This window comes from Calliopsis andreniformis, unplaced genomic scaffold, assembly GCF_051401765.1.
Source record: "Calliopsis andreniformis isolate RMS-2024a unplaced genomic scaffold, iyCalAndr_principal scaffold0017, whole genome shotgun sequence".
Classification (NCBI taxonomy): Eukaryota; Metazoa; Arthropoda; class Insecta; order Hymenoptera; family Andrenidae; genus Calliopsis; species Calliopsis andreniformis.
Genome location: NW_027480429.1, coordinates 9,587,814 through 9,609,131, shown reverse-complemented (window position 1 = coordinate 9,609,131; position 21,318 = coordinate 9,587,814).

The window sequence follows — 21,318 nt, the reverse complement described above, 5'->3', positions numbered from 1 at the left end:
ACGCCCGAACCATAAAATGCAAAAAAAATACAACAGTGTTTCCATCATCTATCAGGAATAATTGCAACCAGTTTGAAAGTGATGGCCAATTCTACGCTCCGGGCAACCTAGGCTTCACTCTATGGCGTTCTTCCACCACATCGAATAGCTACGGCTTCAGAAGTCAACGCCTGAAGTATAAGATACAATAAAAATACAACAGTCTTTCCATCCTATAACCGGAATAATTGCAACGCGTGTGAAAGTGATGGTCATTTCTACGTTCCAGGCAACCTAGGCTTCACTCTAGGGCGTTGTTCCACCAGATCGAATAGTTAGGGCCTAAGAAGTCAACGACAGAAGCATAAAATACAATATAAATATATCAGTTTTTCCATCGTATAAAACGAATAATAGCAGCCAGTGTGAAAGTTATGGTCATTGCTTCGTTCCGGGCAACCTAGGCTTCACTCTAGGGCGTTGCTCCACCAGATCAAACAGTTAGGGCCTTAGAAGCCAACGCCCGAAGCATTAAATACCAAATAAGTAGAACAGTTTTTCCATTGTATAAAACGAATAATTGCTACCAGTTTGAAAGTGATGGCCAATTCTACGTTCCGGGAAACCTAGGCTGCACTCTAGGGCGTTGCTCCACCAGATCGAATTGTTAGTGCCTTAGAAGTCAACGCCAGAAGCATAAAGTACAATATAAATATATCAGTTTTTCCATCGTATAAAACGAATAATAGCAGCCAGTGTGAAAGTTATGGTCATTTCTTCGTTCCGGTCAACCTCGGCTTCACTCTAGGGCGTTGCTCCACCAGATCAAACAGTTAGGGCCTTAGGAGCCAACGCCCGAAGCATTAAATACCAAATAAATAGAACAGTTTTTCCATTGTATAAAACGAATAATTGCTACCAGTTTGAAAGTGATGGCCAATTCTACGTTCCGGGCCTCCTAGGCTTCACTCTATGGCGTTCTTCCTCCACATCGCATAGCTAGGGCCTCAGAAGTCAACGCCTGAAGTATAAAATACAATAAAAATACAACAGTCTTTCCATTCTATAACCGGAATAATTGCAACCCGTGTGAAAGTGATGGTCATTTCTACTTTCCAGGCAACCTAGGCTTCACTCTAGGGCGTTGTTCTACCAGATAGAATAGTTAGGGCCTAAGAAGTCAACGACAGAAGCATAAAATACAATATAAATATATCAGTTTTTCCATCGTATAAAACGAATAATTGCAACCAGTATGAATCTTATTGACATTTCTACTTTCCGAGGAACCTAGGCTTCACCCTAGGGCGTTGCTCCAACAGATTGAATAGTTAGGGTCTTAGAAGTCAACGCCCGAACCATAAAATGCAAAAAAAATACAATAGTGTTTCCATCATATAACAGGAATAATTGCAACCAGTTTGAAAGTGAGGGCCAATTCTACGTTCCGGGCAACCTAGGCTGCACTCTAGGGCGTTGCTCCACCAGATCGAATAGTTAGGGCGTAAGAAGTCAACGACAGAAGCATAAAATACAATATAAATATATCAGTTTTTCCATCGTATAAAACGAATAATAGCAGCCAGTGTGAAAGTTATGGTCAATTCTCCGTTCCGGGCAACCTAGGCTTCACTCTAGGGCGTTGCTCCACCAGATCAAACAGTTAGGGCCTTAGAAGCCAATGACCGAAGCATTAAATACCAAATAAATAGAACAGTTTTTCCATTGTATAAAACGAATAATTGCTACCAGTGTAAAAGTTATGGTCATTTCTACGTTCCGGGCAACCTAGGCTTCACCCTAAGCCGTTGTTCCACCAGATCGAATAGTTAGGGCCTAAGAAGTGAACGCCAGAAGCATAAAATGCAATAAAAATACAACAGTTTTTCCATCGTATAACTGGATTAATTGCAACCAGTTTGAAAGTGATGGCCATTTCTACGTTCCGGGCCACCTAGGCTTCACTCTATGGCGTTCTTCCACCACATCGAATAGCTACGGCCTCAGAAGTCAACGCCTGAAGTATAAAATACAATAAAAATACAACAGTCTTTCCATCCTATAACAGGAATAATTGCAACCCGTGTGAAAGTAATGGTCATTTCTACGTTCCAGGCAACCTAGGCTTCACTCTCGGGCGTTGTTCCACCAGATCGAATAGTTAGGACCTAAGAAGTGAACGCCAGAGGTATAAAATACAATATAAATACAACAGTGTTTCCATCATATAACATGAATATTTGCTACCAGTTTGAAAGTGATGGCCAATTCTACGTTCCGGGCAACCTAGGCTTCGCTCTAGGGCGTTGCTCCACCAGATCAAACAGTTAGGGCCTTAGAAGTCAACGCCCGAAGCATAAAATACAAAATAAATAGAACAGTTTTTCCACTGTATAAAACGAATAATTGCTACCAGTGTAAAAGTTATGGTCATTTCTACATTCCGGGCAACCTAGGCTTCACTCTATGGCGTTCTTCCACCACATCGAATGGCTACGGCCTCAGAAGTCAACGGCAGAAGCATAAAATGCAATATAAATATATCAGTTTTTCCATCGCATAAAACGAATAATAGCAGCCAGTGTGAAAGTTATGGTCATTTCTTCGTTACGGGCGACCTAGGCTTCACTCTAGGGCGTTGCTCCACCAGATCAAACAGTTAGGGCCTTAGAAGCCAACGCCCGAAGCATTAAATACCAAATAAATAGAACAGTCTTTCCATTGTATAAAACGAATAATTGCAACCAGAATGGAACTTATGGACATTTCTACTTTCCGAGCAACCTAGGCTTCACCCTAGGGCGTTGCTCCAACAGATTAAATAGTTAGGGTCTTAGAAGTCAACGCCCGAACCATAAAATGCAAAAAAAATACAACAGTGTTTCCATCATATAACAGGAATAATTGCAACCAGTTTGAAAGTGATGGCCAATTCTACGTTCCGGGCAACCTAGGCTGCACTATAGGGCGTTGCTCCACCAGATCGAATAGTTAGTGCCTTAGAAGACAACGCCAGAAGCATAAAATACAGTATATATACAACAGTTTTTCCATCGTATAAAACGAATAATTGCAACCAGTATGAAACTTATGGTCATTTCTACTTTCCGAGCTACCTAGGCTTCACCCTAGGGCGTTGCTCCAACAGATTCAATAGTTAGGGCCTTAGAAGTCAACGCCCGAACCATAAAATGCAAAAAAAATACAACAGTGTTTCCATCATATATCAGGAATAATTGCAACCAGTTTGAAAGTGATGGTCATTTCTACGTTCCAGGCAACCTAGGCTTCACTCTAGGGCGTTGCTCCACCAGATCAAACAGTTAGGGCCTTAGAAGCCAACGCCCGAAGCATTAAATACCAAATAAATAGAACAGTTTTTCCATTGTATAAAACGAATAATTGCTACCAGTGTAAAAGTTATGGCCATTTCTACGTTCCGGGCAACCGAGGCTTCACCCTAAGCCGTTGTTCTACCAGATCGAATAGTTAGAGCCTAAGAAGTGAACGCCAGAAGCATAAAATGAAATAAAAATACAACAGTTTTTCCATCGTATAACTGGATTAATTGCAACCAGTCTGAAAGTGATGGCCAATTCTACGTTCCGGGCAACCTAGGATTCACTCTAGGGCGTTGCTCCACCAGATCGAATAGTTAGTGCCTTAGAAGTCAACGCCAGAAGCATAAAATACAATATAAATACAACAGATATTCCATCGTATAAAACGAATAATTGCAACCAGTATGAAACTTATGGTCATTTCTACTTTCCGAGCAACCTAGGCTTCACCCTAGGGCGTTGCTCCAACAGATTGAATGGTTAGGGCCTTAGAAGACAACGCCCGAACCATAAAATGCAATAAAAATACAACAGTGTTTCCATCATATAACAGGAATAATAGCAACCAGTTTGAAAGTGATGGCCAATTCTACGCTCCGGGCAACCTAGGATTCACTCTAGGGCGTTGCTCCACCAGATCGAATAGTTAGTGCCTTAGAAGTCAACGCCAGAAGCATAAAATACGATATAAATACAACAGCTTTTCCATCGTATAAAACGAATAATTGCAACCAGTATGAAACTTATGGTCATTTCTACTTTCCGAGCAACCTAGGCTTCACCCTAGGGCGTTGCTCCAACAGATTGAATAGTTAGGGCCTTAGAAGTCAACGCCCGAACCATAAAATGCAAAAAAAATACCACAGTGCTTCCATCATCTATCAGGAATAATTGCAACCAGTTTGAAAGAGATGGCCAATTCTACGTTCCGGGCAACCCAGGTTTCACTCCAGGGCGTTGCTCCACCAGACCGAATAGTTACGGCCCAAGAAGTCAACGCCAGAAGCATAAAATACGATATAAATGCAACAGCTTTTCCATCGTATAAAACGAATAATTGCAACAAGTGTGAAAGTAATGGTCATTTCTACGTTCCGAGCACCCAAGGCGTCTCTCTAGGGCGTTGCTCCACCACATCTAATAGCTACGGCCTTAGAAGTCAACGCCAGAGGCATAAAATACAATATAAATACAACAGTGTTTCCATCATATAACATGAATAATTGCAACCAGTTTGAAAGTGATGGCCATTTCTACGTTCCGGGCCACCTAGGCTTCACTCTATGGCGTTCTTTCACCACATCGAATAGCTACGGCCTCAGAAGTCAACGCCTGAAGTATAAAATACCATAAAAATACAACAGTCTTTCCATCCTATAACAGGAATAATTGCAACCCGTGTGAAAGTAATGGTCATTTCTACGTTCCAGGCAACCTAGGCTTCACTCTCGGGCGTTGTTCCACCAGATCGAATAGTTAGGACCTAAGAAGTGAACGCCGGAAGCAATAAATACCAAATAAATAGAACAGTTTTTCCATTGTATAAAACGAATAATTGCTACCAGTGTAAATGTTATGGTCATTTCTACGTTCCGGGCAACCTAGGCTTCACTCTATGGCGTTCTTCCACCACATCGAATAGCTACGGCCTCAGAAGTCAACGCCTGAAGTATAAAATACAATAAAAATACAACAGTCTTTCCATCCTATAACCGGAATAATTGCAACCCATGTGAAAGTGATGGTCATTTCTACGTTCCAGGCAACCTAGGCTTCACTCTAGGGCGTTGTTCCACCAGATCGAATAGTTAGGGCGTAAGAAGTCAACGACAGAAGCATAAAATACAATATAAATATATCAGTTTTTCCATCGTATAAAACGAATAATAAAAAGCCAGTGTGAAAGTTATGGTCAATTCTTCGTTCCGGGCAACCTAGGCTTCACTCTAGGGCGTTGCTCCACCAGATCAAACAGTTAGGGCCTTAGAAGTCAACGCCCGAAGCATAACATACAAAATAAATAGAACAGTTTTTCCATTGTATAAAACGAATAATTGCTACCAGTGTAAAAGTTATGGTCATTTCTACGTTCTGGGCAACCTAGGCTTCACTCTATGGCGTTCTTCCACCACATCGAATTGCTACGGCCTCAGAAGTCAACGCCTGAAGTATAAAATACAATAAAAATACAATAGTGTTTCCATCATATAACAGGAATAATTGCAACCAGTTTGAAAGTGATGGCCAATTCTACGTTCCGGGCAACCTAGGCTTCACTCTAGGGCGTTGCTCCACCAGATCGAATAGTTAGTGCCTTAGATGACAACGCCAGAAGCATAAAATACAATATAAATACAACAGTTTTTCCATCGTATAAAACGAATAATTGCAACCAGTGTGAAACTTATGGTCATTTCTACTTTCCGAGCTACCTAGGCTTCACCCTAGGGCGTTGCTCCAATAGATTGAATAGTTAGGGCCTTAGAAGTCAACGCCCGAACCATAAAATGCAAAAAAAATACCACAGTGCTTCCATCATCTATCAGGAATAATTACAACCAGTTTGAAAGTGATGGCCAATTCTACGTTCCGGGCAACCTAGGTTTCACTCCAGGGCGTTGCTCCACCAGACCGAATAGTTACGGCCTAAGAAGACAACGCCTGAAGTATAAAATACAATAAAAATACAACAGTCTTTCCATCCTATAACCGGAATAATTGCAACCCGTGTGAAAGTGATGGTCATTTCTACGTTCCAGGCAACCTAGGCTTCACTCTAGGGCGTTGCTCCACCAGATCAAACAGTTAGGGCCTTAGAAGCCAACGCCCGAAGCATTAAATACCAAATAAATAGAACAGTTTTTCCATTGTATAAAACGAATAATTGCTACCAGTGTAAAAGTTATGGCCATTTCTACGTTCCGGGCAACCTAGGCTTCACCCTAAGCCGTTGTTCCACCAGATCGAATAGTTAGAGCCTAAGAAGTGAACGCCAGAAGCATAAAATGAAATAAAAATACAACAGTTTTTCCATCGTATAACTGGATTAATTGCAACCAGTTTGAAAGTGATGGCCAATTGTACGTTCCGGGCAACCTAGGATTCACTCTAGGGCGTTGCTCCACCAGATCGAATAGTTAGTGCCTTAGAAGTCAACGCCAGAAGCATAAAATACAATATAAATACAACAGATATTCCATCGTATAAAACGAATAATTGCAACCAGTATGAAACATATGGTCATTTCTACTTTCCGAGCAACCTAGGCTTCACCCTAGGGCGTTGCTCCAACAGATTGAATAGTTAGGGCCTTAGAAGTCAACGCCCGAACCATAAAATGCAATAAAAATACAACAGTGTTTCCATCATATAACAGGAATAATAGCAACCAGTTTGAAAGTGATGGCCAATTCTACGCTCCGGGCAACCTACGATTCACTCTAGGGCGTTGCTCCACCAGATCGAATAGTTAGTGCCTTAGAAGTCAACGCCAGAAGCATAAAATACGATATTAATACAACAGCTTTTCCATCGTATAAAACGAATAATTGCAACCAGTATGAAACTTATGGTCATTTCTACTTTCCGAGCAACCTAGGCTTCACCCTAGGGCGTTGCTCCAACAGATTGAATAGTTAGGGCCTTAGAAGTCAACGCCCGAACCATAAAATGCAAAAAAAATACCACAGTGCTTCCATCATCTATCAGGAATAATTGCAACCAGTTTGAAAGTGATGGCCAATTCTACGTTCCGGGCAACCTAGGTTTCACTCCAGGGCGTTGCTCCACCAGACCGAATAGTTACGGCCCAAGAAGTCAACGCCAGAAGCATAAAATACGATATAAATGCAACAGCTTTTCCATCGTATAAAACGAATAATTGCAACAAGTGTGAATGTAATGGTCATTTCTACGTTCCGAGCACCCAAGGCGTCTCTCTAGGGCGTTGCTCCACCACATCTAATAGCTACGGCCTTAGAAGTCAACGCCAGAGGCATAAAATACAATATAAATACAACAGTGTTTCCATCATATAACATGAATAATTGCAACCAGTTTGAAAGTGATGGCCATTTCTACGTTCCGGGCCACCTAGGCTTCACTCTATGGCGTTCTTCCACCACATCGAATAGCTACGGCCTCAGAAGTCAACGCCTGAAGTATAAAATACAATAAAAATACAACAGTCTTTCCATCCTATAACAGGAATAATTGCAACCCGTGTGAAAGTAATGGTCATTTCTACGTTCCAGGCAACCTAGGATTCACTCTAGGGCGTGGCTCCACCAGATCGAATAGTTAGGGCCTAAGAAGTGAACGCCAGAAGCATAAAATGCAATAAAAATACAACAGTTTTTCCATCGTATAACTGGATTAATTGCAACCAGTTTGAAAGTGATGGCCAATTCTACGTTCCGGGCATCCTAGGATTCACTCTAGGGCGTTGCTCCACCAGATCGAATAGTTAGTGCTTTAGAAGTCAACGCCAGAAGCATAAAATACAATATATATACAACAGTTTTTCCATCGTATAAAACGAATAATTGCAACCAATATGAAACTTATGGTCATTTCTATTTTTCGAGCTACCTAGGCTTCACCCTAGGGCGTTGCTCCAACAGATTGAATAGTTAGGGCCTTAGAAGTCAACGCCCGAACCATAAAATGCAAAAAAAATACAACAGTGTTTCCATCATCTATCAGGAATAATTGCAACCAGTTTGAAAGTGATGGCCAATTCTACGCTCCGGGCAACCTAGGATTCCCTCTAGGGCGATGCTCCACCAGATCAAACAGTTAGGGCCTTAGAAGTCAACGCCCCAAGCATAACATACAAAATAAATAGAACAGATTTTCCATTGTATAAAACGAATAATTGCTACCAGTGGAAAAGTTATGGTCATTTCTACGTTCCGAGCAACCTAGGCTTCACTCTATGGCGTTCTTCCACCACATCGAAAGGCTACGGCCTCAGAAGTCAACGCCTGAAGTATAAAATACAATAAAAATACAACAGTGTTTCCATCATATAACAGGAATAATTGCAACCAGTTTGAAAGTAATGGCCATTTCTACGTTCCGGGCAACCTAGGCTTCACTCTATGGCGTTCTTCCACCACATCGAATAGCTACGGCTTCAGAAGTCAACGCCTGAAGTATAAGATACAATAAAAATACAACAGTCTTTCCATCCTATAACCGGAATAATTGCAACGCGTGTGAAAGTGATGGTCATTTCTACGTTCCAGGCAACCTAGGCTTCACTCTAGGGCGTTGTTCCACCAGATCGAATAGTTAGGGCCTAAGAAGTCAACGACAGAAGCATAAAATACAATATAAATATATCAGTTTTTCCATCGTATAAAACGAATAATAGCAGCCAGTGTGAAAGTTATGGTCATTGCTTCGTTCCGGGCAACCTAGGCTTCACTCTAGGGCGTTGCTCCACCAGATCAAACAGTTAGGGCCTTAGAAGCCAACGCCCGAAGCATTAAATACCAAATAAGTAGAACAGTTTTTCCATTGTATAAAACGAATAATTGCTACCAGTTTGAAAGTGATGGCCAATTCTACGTTCCGGGAAACCTAGGCTGCACTCTAGGGCGTTGTTCCACCAGATCGAATAGTTAGGGCCTTAGAAGTCAACGCCAGAAGCATAAAATACGATATTAATACAACAGCTTTTCCATCGTATAAAACGAATAATTGCAACCAGTATGAAACTTATGGTCATTTCTACTTTCCGAGCAACCTAGGCTTCACCCTAGGGCGTTGCTCCAACAGATTGAATAGTTAGGGCCTTAGAAGCCAACGCCCGAAGCATTAAATACCAAATAAATAGAACAGTTTTTCCATTGTATAAAACGAATAATTGCTACCAGTGTAAAAGTTATGGCCATTTCTACGTTCCGGGCAACCTAGGCTTCACCCTAAGCCGTTGTTCCACCAGATCGAATAGTTAGAGCCTAAGAAGTGAACGCCAGAAGCATAAAATGAAATAAAAATACAACAGTTTTTCCATCGTATAACTGGATTAATTGCAACCAGTTTGAAAGTGATGGCCAATTGTACGTTCCGGGCAACCTAGGATTCACTCTAGGGCGTTGCTCCACCAGATCGAATAGTTAGTGCCTTAGAAGTCAACGCCAGAAGCATTAAATACCAAATAAGTAGAACAGTTTTTCCATTGTATAAAACGAATAATTGCTACCAGTTTGAAAGTGATGGCCAATTCTACGTTCCGGGAAACCTAGGCTGCACTCTAGGGCGTTGTTCCACCAGATCGAATAGTTAGGGCCTTAGAAGTCAACGCCAGAAGCATAAAATACGATATTAATACAACAGCTTTTCCATCGTATAAAACGAATAATTGCAACCAGTATGAAACTTATGGCCAATTCTACGCTCCGGGCAACCTACGATTCACTCTAGGGCGTTGCTCCACCAGATCGAATAGTTAGTGCCTTAGAAGTCAACGCCAGAAGCATAAAATACGATATTAATACAACAGCTTTTCCATCGTATAAAACGAATAATTGCAACCAGTATGAAACTTATGGTCATTTCTACTTTCCGAGCAACCTAGGCTTCACCCTAGGGCGTTGCTCCAACAGATTGAATAGTTAGGGCCTTAGAAGTCAACGCCCGAACCATAAAATGCAAAAAAAATACCACAGTGCTTCCATCATCTATCAGGAATAATTGCAACCAGTTTGAAAGTGATGGCCAATTCTACGTTCCGGGCAACCTAGGTTTCACTCCAGGGCGTTGCTCCACCAGACCGAATAGTTACGGCTTCAGAAGTCAACGCCTGAAGTATAAGATACAATAAAAATACAACAGTCTTTCCATCCTATAACCGGAATAATTGCAACGCGTGTGAAAGTGATGGTCATTTCTACGTTCCAGGCAACCTAGGCTTCACTCTAGGGCGTTGTTCCACCAGATCGAATAGTTAGGGCCTAAGAAGTCAACGACAGAAGCATAAAATACAATATAAATATATCAGTTTTTCCATCGTATAAAACGAATAATAGCAGCCAGTGTGAAAGTTATGGTCATTGCTTCGTTCCGGGCAACCTAGGCTTCACTCTAGGGCGTTGCTCCACCAGATCAAACAGTTAGGGCCTTAGAAGCCAACGCCCGAAGCATTAAATACCAAATAAGTAGAACAGTTTTTCCATTGTATAAAACGAATAATTGCTACCAGTTTGAAAGTGATGGCCAATTCTACGTTCCGGGAAACCTAGGCTGCACTCTAGGGCGTTGTTCCACCAGATCGAATAGTTAGGGCCTTAGAAGTCAACGCCAGAAGCATAAAATACGATATTAATACAACAGCTTTTCCATCGTATAAAACGAATAATTGCAACCAGTATGAAACTTATGGTCATTTCTACTTTCCGAGCAACCTAGGCTTCACCCTAGGGCGTTGCTCCAACAGATTGAATAGTTAGGGCCTTAGAAGCCAACGCCCGAAGCATTAAATACCAAATAAATAGAACAGTTTTTCCATTGTATAAAACGAATAATTGCTACCAGTGTAAAAGTTATGGCCATTTCTACGTTCCGGGCAACCTAGGCTTCACCCTAAGCCGTTGTTCCACCAGATCGAATAGTTAGAGCCTAAGAAGTGAACGCCAGAAGCATAAAATGAAATAAAAATACAACAGTTTTTCCATCGTATAACTGGATTAATTGCAACCAGTTTGAAAGTGATGGCCAATTGTACGTTCCGGGCAACCTAGGATTCACTCTAGGGCGTTGCTCCACCAGATCGAATAGTTAGTGCCTTAGAAGTCAACGCCAGAAGCATAAAATACAATATAAATACAACAGATATTCCATCGTATAAAACGAATAATTGCAACCAGTATGAAACATATGGTCATTTCTACTTTCCGAGCAACCTAGGCTTCACCCTAGGGCGTTGCTCCAACAGATTGAATAGTTAGGGCCTTAGAAGTCAACGCCCGAACCATAAAATGCAATAAAAATACAACAGTGTTTCCATCATATAACAGGAATAATAGCAACCAGTTTGAAAGTGATGGCCAATTCTACGCTCCGGGCAACCTACGATTCACTCTAGGGCGTTGCTCCACCAGATCGAATAGTTAGTGCCTTAGAAGTCAACGCCAGAAGCATAAAATACGATATTAATACAACAGCTTTTCCATCGTATAAAACGAATAATTGCAACCAGTATGAAACTTATGGTCATTTCTACTTTCCGAGCAACCTAGGCTTCACCCTAGGGCGTTGCTCCAACAGGTTGAATAGTTAGGGCCTTAGAAGTCAACGCCCGAACCATAAAATGCAAAAAAAATACCACAGTGCTTCCATCATCTATCAGGAATAATTGCAACCAGTTTGAAAGTGATGGCCAATTCTACGTTCCGGGCAACCTAGGTTTCACTCCAGGGCGTTGCTCCACCAGACCGAATAGTTACGGCCCAAGAAGTCAACGCCAGAAGCATAAAATACGATATAAATGCAACAGCTTTTCCATCGTATAAAACGAATAATTGCAACAAGTGTGAATGTAATGGTCATTTCTACGTTCCGAGCACCCAAGGCGTCTCTCTAGGGCGTTGCTCCACCACATCTAATAGCTACGGCCTTAGAAGTCAACGCCAGAGGCATAAAATACAATATAAATACAACAGTGTTTCCATCATATAACATGAATAATTGCAACCAGTTTGAAAGTGATGGCCATTTCTACGTTCCGGGCCACCTAGGCTTCACTCTATGGCGTTCTTCCACCACATCGAATAGCTACGGCCTCAGAAGTCAACGCCTGAAGTATAAAATACAATAAAAATACAACAGTCTTTCCATCCTATAACAGGAATAATTGCAACCCGTGTGAAAGTAATGGTCATTTCTACGTTCCAGGCAACCTAGGATTCACTCTAGGGCGTTGCTCCACCAGATCGAATAGTTAGGGCCTAAGAAGTGAACGCCAGAAGCATAAAATGCAATAAAAATACAACAGTTTTTCCATCGTATAACTGGATTAATTGCAACCAGTTTGAAAGTGATGGCCAATTCTACGTTCCGGGCATCCTAGGATTCACTCTAGGGCGTTGCTCCACCAGATCGAATAGTTAGTGCTTTAGAAGTCAACGCCAGAAGCATAAAATACAATATATATACAACAGTTTTTCCATCGTATAAAACGAATAATTGCAACCAATATGAAACTTATGGTCATTTCTATTTTTCGAGCTACCTAGGCTTCACCCTAGGGCGTTGCTCCAACAGATTGAATAGTTAGGGCCTTAGAAGTCAACGCCCGAACCATAAAATGCAAAAAAAATACAACAGTGTTTCCATCATCTATCAGGAATAATTGCAACCAGTTTGAAAGTGATGGCCAATTCTACGCTCCGGGCAACCTAGGATTCCCTCTAGGGCGATGCTCCACCAGATCAAACAGTTAGGGCCTTAGAAGTCAACGCCCCAAGCATAACATACAAAATAAATAGAACAGATTTTCCATTGTATAAAACGAATAATTGCTACCAGTGGAAAAGTTATGGTCATTTCTACGTTCCGAGCAACCTAGGCTTCACTCTATGGCGTTCTTCCACCACATCGAAAGGCTACGGCCTCAGAAGTCAACGCCTGAAGTATAAAATACAATAAAAATACAATAGTGTTTCCATCATATAACAGGAATAATTGCAACCAGTTTGAAAGTGATGGCCAATTCTACGTTCCGGGCAACCTAGGCTTCACTCTATGGCGTTGCTCCACCAGATCGAATAGTTAGTGCCTTAGAAGACAACGCCAGAAGCATAAAATACAATATAAATACAACAGTTTTTCCATCGTATAAAACGAATAATTGCAACCAGTATGAAACTTATCGTCATTTCTACTTTCCGAGCTACCTAGGCTTCACCCTAGGGCGTTGCTCCAACAGGTTGAATAGTTGGGGCCTTAGAAGTCAACGCCAGAGGCATAAAGTGCAAAAAAAATACAACAGTGTTTCCATCATATAACAGGAATAATTGCAACCAGTTTGAAAGTAATGGCCATTTCTACGTTCCGGGCAACCTAGGCTTCACTCTATGGCGTTCTTCCACCACATCGAATAGCTACGGCTTCAGAAGTCAACGCCTGAAGTATAAGATACAATAAAAATACAACAGTCTTTCCATCCTATAACCGGAATAATTGCAACGCGTGTGAAAGTGATGGTCATTTCTACGTTCCAGGCAACCTAGGCTTCACTCTAGGGCGTTGTTCCACCAGATCGAATAGTTAGGGCCTAAGAAGTCAACGACAGAAGCATAAAATACAATATAAATATATCAGTTTTTCCATCGTATAAAACGAATAATAGCAGCCAGTGTGAAAGTTATGGTCATTGCTTCGTTCCGGGCAACCTAGGCTTCACTCTAGGGCGTTGCTCCACCAGATCAAACAGTTAGGGCCTTAGAAGCCAACGCCCGAAGCATTAAATACCAAATAAGTAGAACAGTTTTTCCATTGTATAAAACGAATAATTGCTACCAGTTTGAAAGTGATGGCCAATTCTACGTTCCGGGAAACCTAGGCTGCACTCTAGGGCGTTGTTCCACCAGATCGAATAGTTAGGGCCTTAGAAGTCAACGCCAGAAGCATAAAATACGATATTAATACAACAGCTTTTCCATCGTATAAAACGAATAATTGCAACCAGTATGAAACTTATGGTCATTTCTACTTTCCGAGCAACCTAGGCTTCACCCTAGGGCGTTGCTCCAACAGATTGAATAGTTAGGGCCTTAGAAGTCAACGCCCGAACCATAAAATGCAAAAAAAATACCACAGTGCTTCCATCATCTATCAGGAATAATTGCAACCAGTTTGAAAGTGATGGCCAATTCTACGTTCCGGGCAACCTAGGTTTCACTCCAGGGCGTTGCTCCACCAGACCGAATAGTTACGGCCCAAGAAGTCAACGCCAGAAGCATAAAATACGATATAAATGCAACAGCTTTTCCATCGTATAAAACGAATAATTGCAACAAGTGTGAATGTAATGGTCATTTCTACGTTCCGAGCACCCAAGGCGTCTCTCTAGGGCGTTGCTCCACCACATCTAATAGCTACGGCCTTAGAAGTCAACGCCAGAGGCATAAAATACAATATAAATACAACAGTGTTTCCATCATATAACATGAATAATTGCAACCAGTTTGAAAGTGATGGCCATTTCTACGTTCCGGGCCACCTAGGCTTCACTCTATGGCGTTCTTCCACCACATCGAATAGCTACGGCCTCAGAAGTCAACGCCTGAAGTATAAAATACAATAAAAATACAACAGTCTTTCCATCCTATAACAGGAATAATTGCAACCCGTGTGAAAGTAATGGTCATTTCTACGTTCCAGGCAACCTAGGATTCACTCTAGGGCGTTGCCCCACCAGATCGAATAGTTAGGGCCTAAGAAGTGAACGCCAGAAGCATAAAATGCAATAAAAATACAACAGTTTTTCCATCGTATAACTGGATTAATTGCAACCAGTTTGAAAGTGATGGCCAATTCTACGTTCCGGGCATCCTAGGATTCACTCTAGGGCGTTGCTCCACCAGATCGAATAGTTAGTGCTTTAGAAGTCAACGCCAGAAGCATAAAATACAATATATATACAACAGTTTTTCCATCGTATAAAACGAATAATTGCAACCAATATGAAACTTATGGTCATTTCTATTTTTCGAGCTACCTAGGCTTCACCCTAGGGCGTTGCTCCAACAGATTGAATAGTTAGGGCCTTAGAAGTCAACGCCCGAACCATAAAATGCAAAAAAAATACAACAGTGTTTCCATCATCTATCAGGAATAATTGCAACCAGTTTGAAAGTGATGGCCAATTCTACGCTCCGGGCAACCTAGGATTCCCTCTAGGGCGATGCTCCACCAGATCAAACAGTTAGGGCCTTAGAAGTCAACGCCCCAAGCATAACATACAAAATAAATAGAACAGATTTTCCATTGTATAAAACGAATAATTGCTACCAGTGGAAAAGTTATGGTCATTTCTACGTTCCGAGCAACCTAGGCTTCACTCTATGGCGTTCTTCCACCACATCGAAAGGCTACGGCCTCAGAAGTCAACGCCTGAAGTATAAAATACAATAAAAATACAATAGTGTTTCCATCATATACAGGAATAATTGCAACCAGTTTGAAAGTGATGGCCAATTCTACGTTCCGGGCAACCTAGGCTTCACTCTATGGCGTTGCTCCACCAGATCGAATAGTTAGTGCCTTAGAAGACAACGCCAGAAGCATAAAATACAATATAAATACAACAGTTTTTCCATCGTATAAAACGAATAATTGCAACCAGTATGAAACTTATCGTCATTTCTACTTTCCGAGCTACCTAGGCTTCACCCTAGGGCGTTGCTCCAACAGGTTGAATAGTTGGGGCCTTAGAAGTCAACGCCAGAGGCATAAAGTGCAAAAAAAATACAACAGTGTTTCCATCATATAACAGGAATAATTGCAACCAGTTTGAAAGTGATGGCCATTTCTACGTTCCGGGCAACCTAGGCTTCACTCTATGGCGTTCTTCCACCACATCGAATAGCTACGGCTTCAGAAGTCAACGCCTGAAGTATAAGATACAATAAAAATACAACAGTCTTTCCATCCTATAACCGGAATAATTGCAACGCGTGTGAAAGTGATGGTCATTTCTACGTTCCAGGCAACCTAGGCTTCACTCTAGGGCGTTGTTCCACCAGATCGAATAGTTAGGGCCTAAGAAGTCAACGACAGAAGCATAAAATACAATATAAATATATCAGTTTTTCCATCGTATAAAACGAATAATAGCAGCCAGTGTGAAAGTTATGGTCATTGCTTCGTTCCGGGCAACCTAGGCTTCACTCTAGGGCGTTGCTCCACCAGATCAAACAGTTAGGGCCTTAGAAGCCAACGCCCGAAGCATTAAATACCAAATAAGTAGAACAGTTTTTCCATTGTATAAAACGAATAATTGCTACCAGTTTGAAAGTGATGGCCAATTCTACGTTCCGGGAAACCTAGGCTGCACTCTAGGGCGTTGCTCCACCAGATCGAATTGTTAGTGCCTTAGAAGTCAACGCCAGAAGCATAAAGTACAATATAAATATATCAGTTTTTCCATCGTATAAAACGAATAATAGCAGCCAGTGTGAAAGTTATGGTCATTTCTTCGTTCCGGTCAACCTCGGCTTCACTCTATGGCGTTCTTCCACCACATCGAATAGCTAGGGCCTCAGAAGTCAACGCCTGAAGTATAAAATACAATAAAAATACAACAGTCTTTCCATTCGATAACCGGAATAATTGCAACCCGTGTGAAAGTGATGGTCATTTCTACGTTCCAGGCAACCTAGGCTTCAATCTAGGGCGTTGTTCCACCAGATCGAATAGTTAGGGCCTAAGAAGTCAACGACAGAAGCATAAAATACAATATAAATATATCAGTTTTTCCATCGTATAAAACGAATAATTGCAACCAGTATGAATCTTATTGACATTTCTACTTTACGAGCAACCTAGGCTTCACCCTAGGGCGTTGTTCCAACAGAGTGAATAGTTAGGGTCTTAGAAGTCAACGCCCGAACCATAAAATGCAAAAAAAATACAACAGTGTTTCCATCATATAACAGGAATAATTGCAACCAGTTTGAAAGTGAGGGCCAATTCTACGTTCCGGGCAACCTAGGCTGCACTCTAGGGCGTTGCTCCACCAGATCGAATAGTTAGTGCCTTAGAAGTCAACGCCAGAAGCATAAAATACAATATAAATACAACAGTTTTTTCATCGTATAAAACGAATAATTGCAACCAGTATGAATCTTATGGACATTTCTACTTTCCGAGCAACCTAGGCTTCACCCTAGGGCGTTGTTCCAACAGATTGAATAGTTAGGGTCTCAGTAGTCAACGCCCGAACCATAAAATACAAAATAAATAGAACAGTTTTTCCATTGTATAAAACGAATAATTGCTACCAGTGTAAAAGTTATGGTCATTTCTACGTTCCGGGCAACCTAGGCTACACTCTATGGCGTTTGTCCACCACATCGAATAGCTACGGCCTCAGAAGTCAACGCCTGAAGTATAAAATACAATAAAAATACAACAGTGTTTCCATCATATAACAGGAATAATTGCAACCAGTTTGAAAGTGATGGCCAATTCTACGTTCCGGGCAACCTAGGCTTCACTCTAGGGCGTTGCTCCACCAGATCGAATAGTTAGTGCCTTAGAAGACAACGCCAGAAGCATAAAATACAATATAAATACAACACTTTTTCCATCGTATAAAACGAATAATTGCAACCAGTATGAAACTTATGGTCATTTCTACTTTCCGAGCAACCTAGGCTTCACCCTAGGGTGTTGCTCCAACAGATTGAATTGTTAGGGCCTTAGAAGCCAACGACCGAACCATAAAATGCAAAAAAAATACAACAGTGTTTCCATCATATAACAGGAATAATTGCAACCAGTTTGAAAGTGATAGCCAATTCTACGTTCCGGGCAACATAGGATTCACTCTAGGGCGTTGCTCCACCAGATCGAATAGTTAGTGCCTTAGAAGACAACGCCAGAAGCATAAAGTACAATACAAATACAACACTTTTTCCATCGTATAGAACGAATAATTGCAACCAGTATGAAACTTATGGTCATTTCTACTTTCCGAGCAACCTAGGCTTCACCCTATGGCGTTGCTAAAACAGATTGAATAGTTAGGGCCTTAGAAGTCAACGCCCGAACCATAAAATGCAAAAAAAAATACAACAGTGTTTCCATCATCTATCAGGAATAATTGCAACCAGTTTGAAAGTGATGGCCAATTCTACGTTCCGGGCAACCTAGGCTTCACCCTAAGCCGTTGTTCCACCAGATCGAATAGTTAAGGCCTAAGAAGTGAACGCCAGAAGCATAAAATGCAATAAAAATACAACAGTTTTTCCATCGTATAACTGGATTAATTGCAACCAGTTTGAAAGTGATGGTCATTTCTCCTTTCCGGGCAACCTAGGCTACACTCTAGGGCGTTGCTCTACTAGATCGAATAGCTAGGGCCTTAGAAGTCAACGCCAGAAGCATAAAGTACAATATAAATACAACAGTTTTTCCATCGTATAAAACGAATAATTGCAACCAGTATGAAACTTATGGTCACTTCTACTTTCCGAGCAACCTAGGCTTCACCCTAGGGCGTTGCTCCAACAGATTGAATAGTTAGTGCCTTAGAAGCCAACGCCCGAACCATAAAATGCAAAAAAAATACAACAGTGTTTCCATCATATAACTGGAATAATTGCAACCAGTTTGAAAGTGATGGCCAATTCTACGTTCCGGGCAACATAGGATTCACTCTAGGGCGTTGCTCCACCAGATCGAATAGTTAGTGCTTTAGAAGTCAACGCCAGAAGCATAAAATACAATATAAATACAACAGTTTTTTCATCGTATAAAACGAATAATTGCAACCAGTATGAATCTTATGGACATTTCTACTTTCCGAGCAACCTAGGCTTGACCCTAGGGCGTTGCTCCAACAGATTGAATAGTTGGGGTCTTAGAAGTCAACGCCCGAACCATAAAATGCATAAAAAATACAACAGTGTTTCCATCATATAACAGGAATAATTGCAACCAGTTTGAAAGTGATGGCCAATTCTACGTTCCGGGCAACCTAGGCTGCACTCTAGGGCGTTGCTCCACCAGATCGAATTGTTAGTGCCTTAGAAGACAACGCCAGAAGCATAAAATACAATATATATACAACAGTTTTTCCATCGTATAAAACGAATAATTGCAACCAGTATGAAACTTATGGTCATTTCTACTTTCCGCGCTACCTAGGCTTCACCCTAGGGCGTTGCTCCAACAGATTGAATAGTTAGGGCCTTAGAAGTCAACGCCCGAACCATAAAATGCAAAAAAAATACAACAGTGTTTCCATCATCTATCAGGAATAATTGCAACCAGTTTGAAAGTGATGGCCAATTCTACGTTCCGGGCAACCTAGGCTTCACCCCAAGCCGTTGTTCCACCAGATCGAATAGTTAGGGCCTAAGAAGTGAACGCCAGAAGCATAAAATGCAATAAAAATACAACAGTTTTTCCATCGTATAACTGGATTAATTGCAACCAGTTTGAAAGTGATGGTCATTTCTCCTTTCCGGGCAACCTAGGCTACACTCTAGGGCGTTGCTCTACTAGTTCGAATAGCTAGGGCCTTAGAAGTCAACGCCAGAAGCATAAAGTACAATATAAATACAACAGTTTTTCCATCGTATAAAACGAATAATTGCAACCAGTATGGAACTTATGGTCATTTCTACTTTCCGAGCAACCTAGGCTTCACCCTAGGGCGTTGCTCGAACAGATTGAATTGTTAGGGCCTTAGAAGTCAACGCCCGAAGCATAAAATGCAATAAAAATACAACAGTGTTTCCATCATATAACAGGAATAATTGCAACGAGTTTGAAAGTGATGGCCAATTCTACGCTCCGGGCAACCTAGGATTCACACTAGGGCGTTGCTCCACCAGATCGAATAGTTAGTGCCTTAGAAGTCAACGCCAGAAGCATAAAATACGATATAAATACAACAGCTTTTCCATCGTATAATAGGAATAATTGCAACCAGAATGAAACTTATGGTCATTTCGACTTTCCGAGCAACCTAGGCTTCACCCTAGGGCGTTGGTCCAACAGATTGAATAGTTAGGGCCTTAGAAGCCAACGCTCGAAGCATTAAATACCAAATAAATAGAACAGTTTTTGCATTGTATAAAACGAATAATTGCTACCAGTGTAAGAGTTATGGTCATTTCTACGTTCCGGGCAACCTAGGCTTCACCCTAAGCCGTTGTTCCACCAGATCGAATATTTAGGGCCTAAGAAGTGAACGAAAGAAGCATAAAATGCAATAAAAATACAACAGTTTTTCCATCGTATAACAGGAATAATTGCAACCAGTTTGAAAGTGATGGCCAATTCTACGTTCCGGGCAACCTAGGTTTCACTCCAGGGCGTTGCTCCACCAGACCGAATAGTTACGGCCTAAGAAGTCAACGCCAGAGGCATAAAATACGATATAAATGCAACAGCTTTTCCATCGTATAAAACGAATAATTGCAACAAGTGTGAAAGTAATGGTCATTTCTACGTTCCGAGCACCCTAGGCGTCTCTCTAGGGCGTTGCTCCACGATATCTAATAGCTACGGACTTTGAAGTCAACGCCAGAGGCATAATATACAATATAAATACAACAGTGTTTCCATGATAAAACAGGAATAATTGCAACCAGTTTGAAAGTGATGGCCATTTCTACGTTCCGGGCAACCTAGACTTCACTCTATGGCGTTCTTCCGCCACATCGAATAGCTACGGCCTCAGAAGTCAACGCCTGAAAAATAAAATACAATAAAAGTACAACAGTCTTTCCATCCTATAACGGGAATAATTGCAACCCGTGTGAAAGTGATGGTCATTTCTACGTTCCAGTCAACCTAGGCTTCACCATAGGGCGTTGGTCCACCAGATCCAATAGCTAGGGCCTAAGAAGTGAACGCCAGAAGCATAAAATGCAATAAAAATACAACAGTTTTTCCATCGTATAACTGGATTAATTGCATCCAGTTTGAAAGTGATGGTCATTTCTCCTTTCCGGGCAACCTAGGCTACACTCTAGGGCGTTGCTCTACTAGATCGAATAGCTAGGGCCTTAGGAGTCAACGCCAGAAGCATAAAATACAATATAAATACAACAGATTTTCCATCGTATAAAACGAATAATTGCATCCAGTATGAAACTTATGATCATTTCTACTTTCCGAGCAACCTAGGCTAACCCTAGGGCGTTGCTCCAACAGATTGAATAGTTAGGGCATTAGGAGCCAACGCCCGAACCATAAAATGCAAAAAAAATACATCAGTGTTTGCATCATACAACAGGAATAATTGCAACCA